The 6,000-nt window shown below is 48.5% G+C and overlaps 1 protein-coding gene across 1 annotated transcript in view; it reads left to right on the top strand.

Moving 5' to 3' along the window:
- The first annotated feature begins 1,794 nt into the window (after positions 1 to 1,794).
- The window catches only part of RCSD1 (RCSD domain containing 1), a 67,743-nt gene continuing 63,537 nt past the window's right edge, over positions 1,795 to 6,000 (top strand). Inside the window, exon 1 of the mRNA XM_082244603.1 lies at positions 1,795 to 1,926. The gene's annotated coding sequence lies outside the window, so the exon portion shown is untranslated. The remainder of the gene's footprint in view (positions 1,927 to 6,000) is intronic.

Here is a 6,000-nt window from a genome sequence, read left to right as displayed (position 1 = left end):
ATGGGGCGGGTATGGGGAAACGATAGAGGATATGGGACAAACGGCAGAGGATATGGGGTGGGTATGGGGAAACGGCAGAGGATATGGGGTGGGTATGGGAAAACGGCAGTGGGTATGGGGTGGGTATGGGAAAACGGCAGAGGATATGGGGTGGGTATGGGAAAACGGCAGAGGATATGGGGTGGGTATGGGGAAACGGCAGAGGATATGGGGTGGGTATGGGGAAACGGCAGAGGATATGGGGTGGGTATGGGGAAATGGCAGAGGCAGTGGCGTAGCGTGGGGGGTGCAGGGGGGGCCGGCCGCACCGGGCGCAACATTTGGGGGGGCGCATCCCACGCCAGTGTCACTCTAGAAAACTTTAAAAATTCTTCCTAGCGTGTCACTTCAGCCGCCGCCATCTTCAGGCTAAACGATGGCCAGTCGGTGCCCTGTGATTTGGCCAACATTGTCATGTGCGGCAGCGGGGCTGGCCAGTGGCAGAACCCCGCCTCGCTTCTGGAGACCGCCTCGCTGTCTTCTAAGTCAGCCCTGCATGTGCCTCCGTCCCGTCTCCTCTAAGCTCTTACAATCCTCCCCGACCCGTCCCCTGTAAGGGCTCGATGACGCGGTGGTATCCTCTGTGTAGTGGGCAGTGTAGTGGTCAGGTAGGAATCAGGTAGGTCAGTGTAAGGGTCAGTGTCATGGACAGGTAGGTCAGTGTAGTGGCCAGTACAGGAATCAGGTATGTTAGCGTAGTGGACTGGTAGGTCAGTATAGGAATCAGGCTGGTCAGTACTATTGTAAGAAGGGACTCGGGGAGTACTAAAAGTCTGCAGGTTAGGGGGCGCAAATTACTTGCCTTGCCCCGGGCGCTGACAACCCACGCTACGCCACTGGGCAGAGGATATGGGGTGGGTATGGGGAAATGGCAGAGGATATGGGGTGGGTATGGGAAAACGGCAGAGTATATGTGGTGGGTATGGGAAATATGCAGAGTATATGTGGTGGGTATGGGAAAACGGCAGAGGGTATGGGGTGGGTATGGGGAAACGGCAGAGGATATGGGGTGGGTATGGGGAAACGGCAGAGGATATGGGGTGGGTATGGGGAAATGGCAGAGGATATGGGGTGGGTATGGGAAAACGGAAGAGTATATGTGGTGGGTATGGGAAAACGGCAGAGGGTATGGGGTGGGTATGGGAAAACGGCAGAGTATATGGGGTGGGTATGGGATGAAGAGCAGTTCTGCACTTATTTTAATAAAATGATCCTGGCAGTACGCCTGCACTGTGCTATGCATCCAGTGACAGTACATTCCTGACTGTCACTTGTTCCTGGAATTCCGGACATTTTCCCAGTGATGGGGACACCCAGCTCCTCTTCAGCTGCGGAGTACAGACTGTGGACAGCAGCTGATGTGAATGAGACATCGGTGACCCCTGAATGCATTACATTCACCCTACACCGCACCCTCTGACTCCAGCAGCCTGCACACCGCCGTCGCTGGCTCTTTAAGCGTGCCAGGCATAGTACACAGCAGGGGGGGGGGGGGGGATCAGCTGAGCACTCTGGGAATGTCATTCTCTATAAGACTCCATGTGACATGTTATTATCCCTGCTGATACCACTCACAGCGGTCACCGGTGTTTCGTTAATTCCATCCCAGGGGGTCCTCGGCCCGTGTTGCCAGGGTCCGCCATGTACGTAACTATGTGTGCCCCCTCCACTGTTGCCAGGCTGCTGCATTGTGGCGGTGTGTGTGCTGCTGCTTGTGACAGTCATAGCCAATGATGACACCCCCCCCCCCCCACCCCACCTTCTGCTCCAGATTGTCACAGATGACCTGTTCCGACCAGCTGTTATGACATTCCGCCAGTAATCTACCAGGACCGACGGACATTTCTCCAATGCCTCTGGCGGTACTGAGGGATTCTTCGTGATTCTGTAAGTTTTCCGGTCTGAAAGGATCTCTATTTTCATGAGTCGGATGTGTCGGGGGGATTGGAGGGGTATGGGCAGCGTAGAGGGGTCATACACGTTACAATGCAATAATGCAATTATCTTGGCTGATTTTAGTTGATGCAATTAGCAGTTGATTATAATTTCCTGGGAAGATTTGCTAAAACTGGAGCACTCAGAATCTGGTGCAGCTGTGCATGGCAGCCAATCAGCTTCTAGCTTCAAGCGTAACTCCACTTTTGTTGAGAAAAAAACATTCCCCTCTGGGTGATCTCTGTACATTGCAAGGACTGTAACAAACTTTGTTGCAGATTCCTCCCTTTTATTATTCTGAAGAAATCATTGTTTGTTCCTCTGTGCTGAGTGGGTCTAATGGGAGTGGTTTCATAATTATCTATCAGCTGTGCAGCTGCAGAGCTCTAATGAGGAAATCTGCTGGGCCTGCATCCCTTTAGACGTGTTCCTATTTGGAGGATCTCACCAAAAATTACATTTTTGTTGCAGGGGATGCCAGAAATCTGACTTGTATCTTAGTGCAGACTTCTGGGAAAATTGGTGAGCCAATCACACAAGCAGGAAATGATGTTTCTGGGGGTGTGGTCAGTATACATTCTGTGTACAGAACAGCTCCAGGCGGCCATATTGTATTGCAATTTCAGAAAATTACATCAGCTGCAGATTGAAAAGGAAAGGTTAATTTTAATAGCATTCAATTACAATGTGATTTGTGGCACAATTGTATACGTTATATTGTTTTTTCTTTATTTGCTATTTTTTTCCCTCCACGAAAGTGGAGTTACCCTTTCAGCTTGTTCAATTAGGTTTTGACAATAAAACTTGGAAGCTGATTGGTTTCTATGCAGAGCTGCACCGGATTTTGAACTGTTTTAGTAAATCTCCCCCTCTGTGGTTTAGTTCTACATTTTTGTGCGTTCACACAGCGTGCAATATATTTATTAACTTATTCAAGGCCATTCAACAAGGTGTTTCTGACACTTTACTGGCGGGGTGGATGCTGTTGGAAGTCTTTTGCGTCAATTTCACAAAGACTGGGCAAAGTGCAACACTTTTATAACAAATACTGATACATGCGCCAAATTCTAGGAATGCATAGTAGGGATCATTGTATTGTCTGTCGGTATTGCTGTGATAGATTCAACAAGGTATGGGGCAAAGAGCAAAGTGCATGGAGTAGGTTTGGGACAAATAGCAGATGGTATGGGATGGGTATGGGACAAATAGCAGAGGGTATGGAGTTAGTATAGGGCAAAGAGCAGAGGGTATGGTGTGGGTATAGGGCAAAGAGCTGAGGGTATGGAGGGTTTGAGGCAAAAGCAGAGGGTATGGAGTAGGTATGGGGCAGAGAGAAGAATGTATGGGGTGGGTATAGGGCAAAGAGCAGGCAATACGGAGTCAGTCTGAGGCAAAGAGCAGAGGGTATGGGGTGAGTATAGGGCAAAGAGCAGAGGGTACGGAGTGGGTATGAGGCAAATAGCAGAGGGTATAGGATGAGTATGGGGCAAAGAGCAGAGGGTATGCGCTGGGTAAAGGGCAAAGAGCAGACAGTAAGGGGAGGGTATGGGAAAAAGAGCAGAGGGTATGGAGTGAGCATGGGGCAGAGAGAAGAGTGTATAGAGTAGGTATGAGGCAAACAGCAGAGGGTATGTAGGGTATGAGGCAAAGAGCAAAGGGTATGGGGAAAAAAGCAGGGGGTATGGAATGGGTATGGGGCACAAAGGAGAGTGTACGGAGTAGGTATGGGGCAAAGAGCAGAGGGTATGTATGTAGAGGGTATGAAGCAAAGAGCAGAGGGTGTGGGGTGGGTATGGGGCAGAAAGGAGAGTGTATGGAGTAGGTATGAGGCAAAGAGCAGAGGGTATGAGGTAGGCATGGGGCAAAGATGAGAGAATATAGAGAGGGTATGGGGCAAAGAGTAGCGTATATGGGGTTGGTATGGGGCAAAAGGTAGAGGGTATGCAGTGGGCATGGCTACAGTCTCCTGCAGTATGTCTACATTCTCTGACCATCTCCTGTAGTATGTCTGTGATCTCTGACCATCTCCTGTAGTATGTCTGTGATCTCTGATCATCTCCTGTAGTATGTCTGTGATCTCTGACCATCTCCTGTAGTATGTCTGTGATCTCTGACCGTCTCCTGTAGTATGTCAATGATCTCTGACCATCACCTGTTGTATGTCTGTGATCTCTGACCATCTCCTGTAGTATGTCTGTGATCTCTGACCATCTCCTGTAGTATGTCTGCGATCTCTGACCATCTCCTGTAGCATTTCTGTAATCTCTGACCATCTCCTGTAGTATGTCTGTGATCTCTGACCATCTCCTGTAGTATGTCTGTGATCTCTGCCCATCTCCTGTAGTATATCTGCAGTCTCTGACTATCACCTGTAGTATGTCTGTGATCTTTGACCGTCTCATGTAGTATGTCAATGATCTCTGACCATCTCCTGTAGTATGTCTGCAATCTCTGACCATCTCCTGTAGCATTTCTGTAATCTCTGACCATCGCCTGTAGTATGTCTGTGATCTCTGACCGTCTCATGTAGTAAGTCTGCGATCTCTGACCATCTCCTGTAGCATTTCTGTAATCTCTGACCATCTCCTGTAGTATGTCTGTGATCTCTGACCGTCTCCTGTAGTATGTCTGTGATCTCTGACCGTCTACTGTAGTATGTCTGTGATCTCTGACCATCTCCTGTAGTATGTCTGCGATCTCTGACCGTCTCCTGTAGTATGTCTGTGATCTCTGACCATCTCCTGTAGTATGTCAATGATCTCTGACCATCTCCTGTAGTATGTCTGCGATCTCTGACCATCTCCTGTAGCATGTCTGATCTCTAACCATCTCCTGTAGTATGTCAATGATCTCTGACCATCTCCTGTAGTATGTCTGTGATCTCTGACCATCACCTGTAGTATGTCTGTGATCTCTGACCATCACCTGTAGTATGTCTGCGATCTCTGACCATCTCCTGTAGTATGTCTGTGATCTCTGACCATCTCCTGTAGTATGTCTGTGATCTCTGACCATCTCCTGTAGCATGTCTGTGATCTCTGACCATCTCCTGTAGTATGTCTGCGATCTCTGTCCATCTCCTGTAGCATTTCTGTAATCTCTGACCATCGCCTGTAGTATATCTGCGATCTCTGACCATCTCCTGTAGTATGTCTGATCTCTGACCATCTCCTGTAGTATGTCTGTGATCTCTGACCATCTCCTGTAGCATGTCTGTGATCACTGACCATCTCCTGTAGTATGTCTGCGATCTCTGACCATCTCCTGTAGCATTTCTGTAATCTCTGACCATCGCCTGTAGTATGTCTGCGATCTCTGACCATCTCCTGTAGCATTTCTGTAATCTCTGACCATCTCCTGTAGTATGTCTGCGATCTCTGACCATCTCCTGTAGTATGTCTGTGATCTCTGACCATCTCCTGTAGCATGTCTGTGATCTCTGACCATCTCCTGTAGTATGTCAATGATCTCTGACCATCTCCTGTAGCATGTCTGTGATCTCTGACCGTCTCCTGTAGTATGTCTGTGATCTCTGACCATCACCTGTAGTATGTCTGCGATCTCTGACCATCTCCTGTAGTATGTCTGTGATCTCTGACCATCTCCTGTAGTATGTCTGTGATCTCTGACCATCTCCTGTAGTATGTCTGTGATCTCTGACCATCACCTGTAGTATGTCTGCGATCTCTGACCATCACCTGTAGTATGTCTGCGATCTCTGACCATCTCCTGTAGTATGTCTGTGATCTCTGACCATCTCCTGTAGTATGTCTGTGATCTCTGACCATCTCCTGTAGTATGTCTGTGATCTCTGACCATCTCCTGTAGTATGTCTGTGATCTCTGACCATCTCCTGTAGTACATATGTGATCTCTGACATTCTCCTGTAGTATGTCTGTGATCTCTGACCGTCTCCTGTAGTATGTCTGTGATCTCTGACCATCTCCTGTAGTATGTCTGTGATCTCTGACCATCTCCTGTAGTATGTCTGTGATCTCTGACCATCACCTGTAGTATGTCTGCGAT

Source organism: Pelophylax lessonae (assembly GCF_965119305.1).
Source record: "Pelophylax lessonae genome assembly, chromosome: 2".
In the NCBI taxonomy this organism is placed as follows: Eukaryota; Metazoa; Chordata; class Amphibia; order Anura; family Ranidae; genus Pelophylax; species Pelophylax lessonae.
Note: the sequence above shows the minus strand (reverse complement) of the source record. Positions and strands in the feature narration are given on the sequence as shown.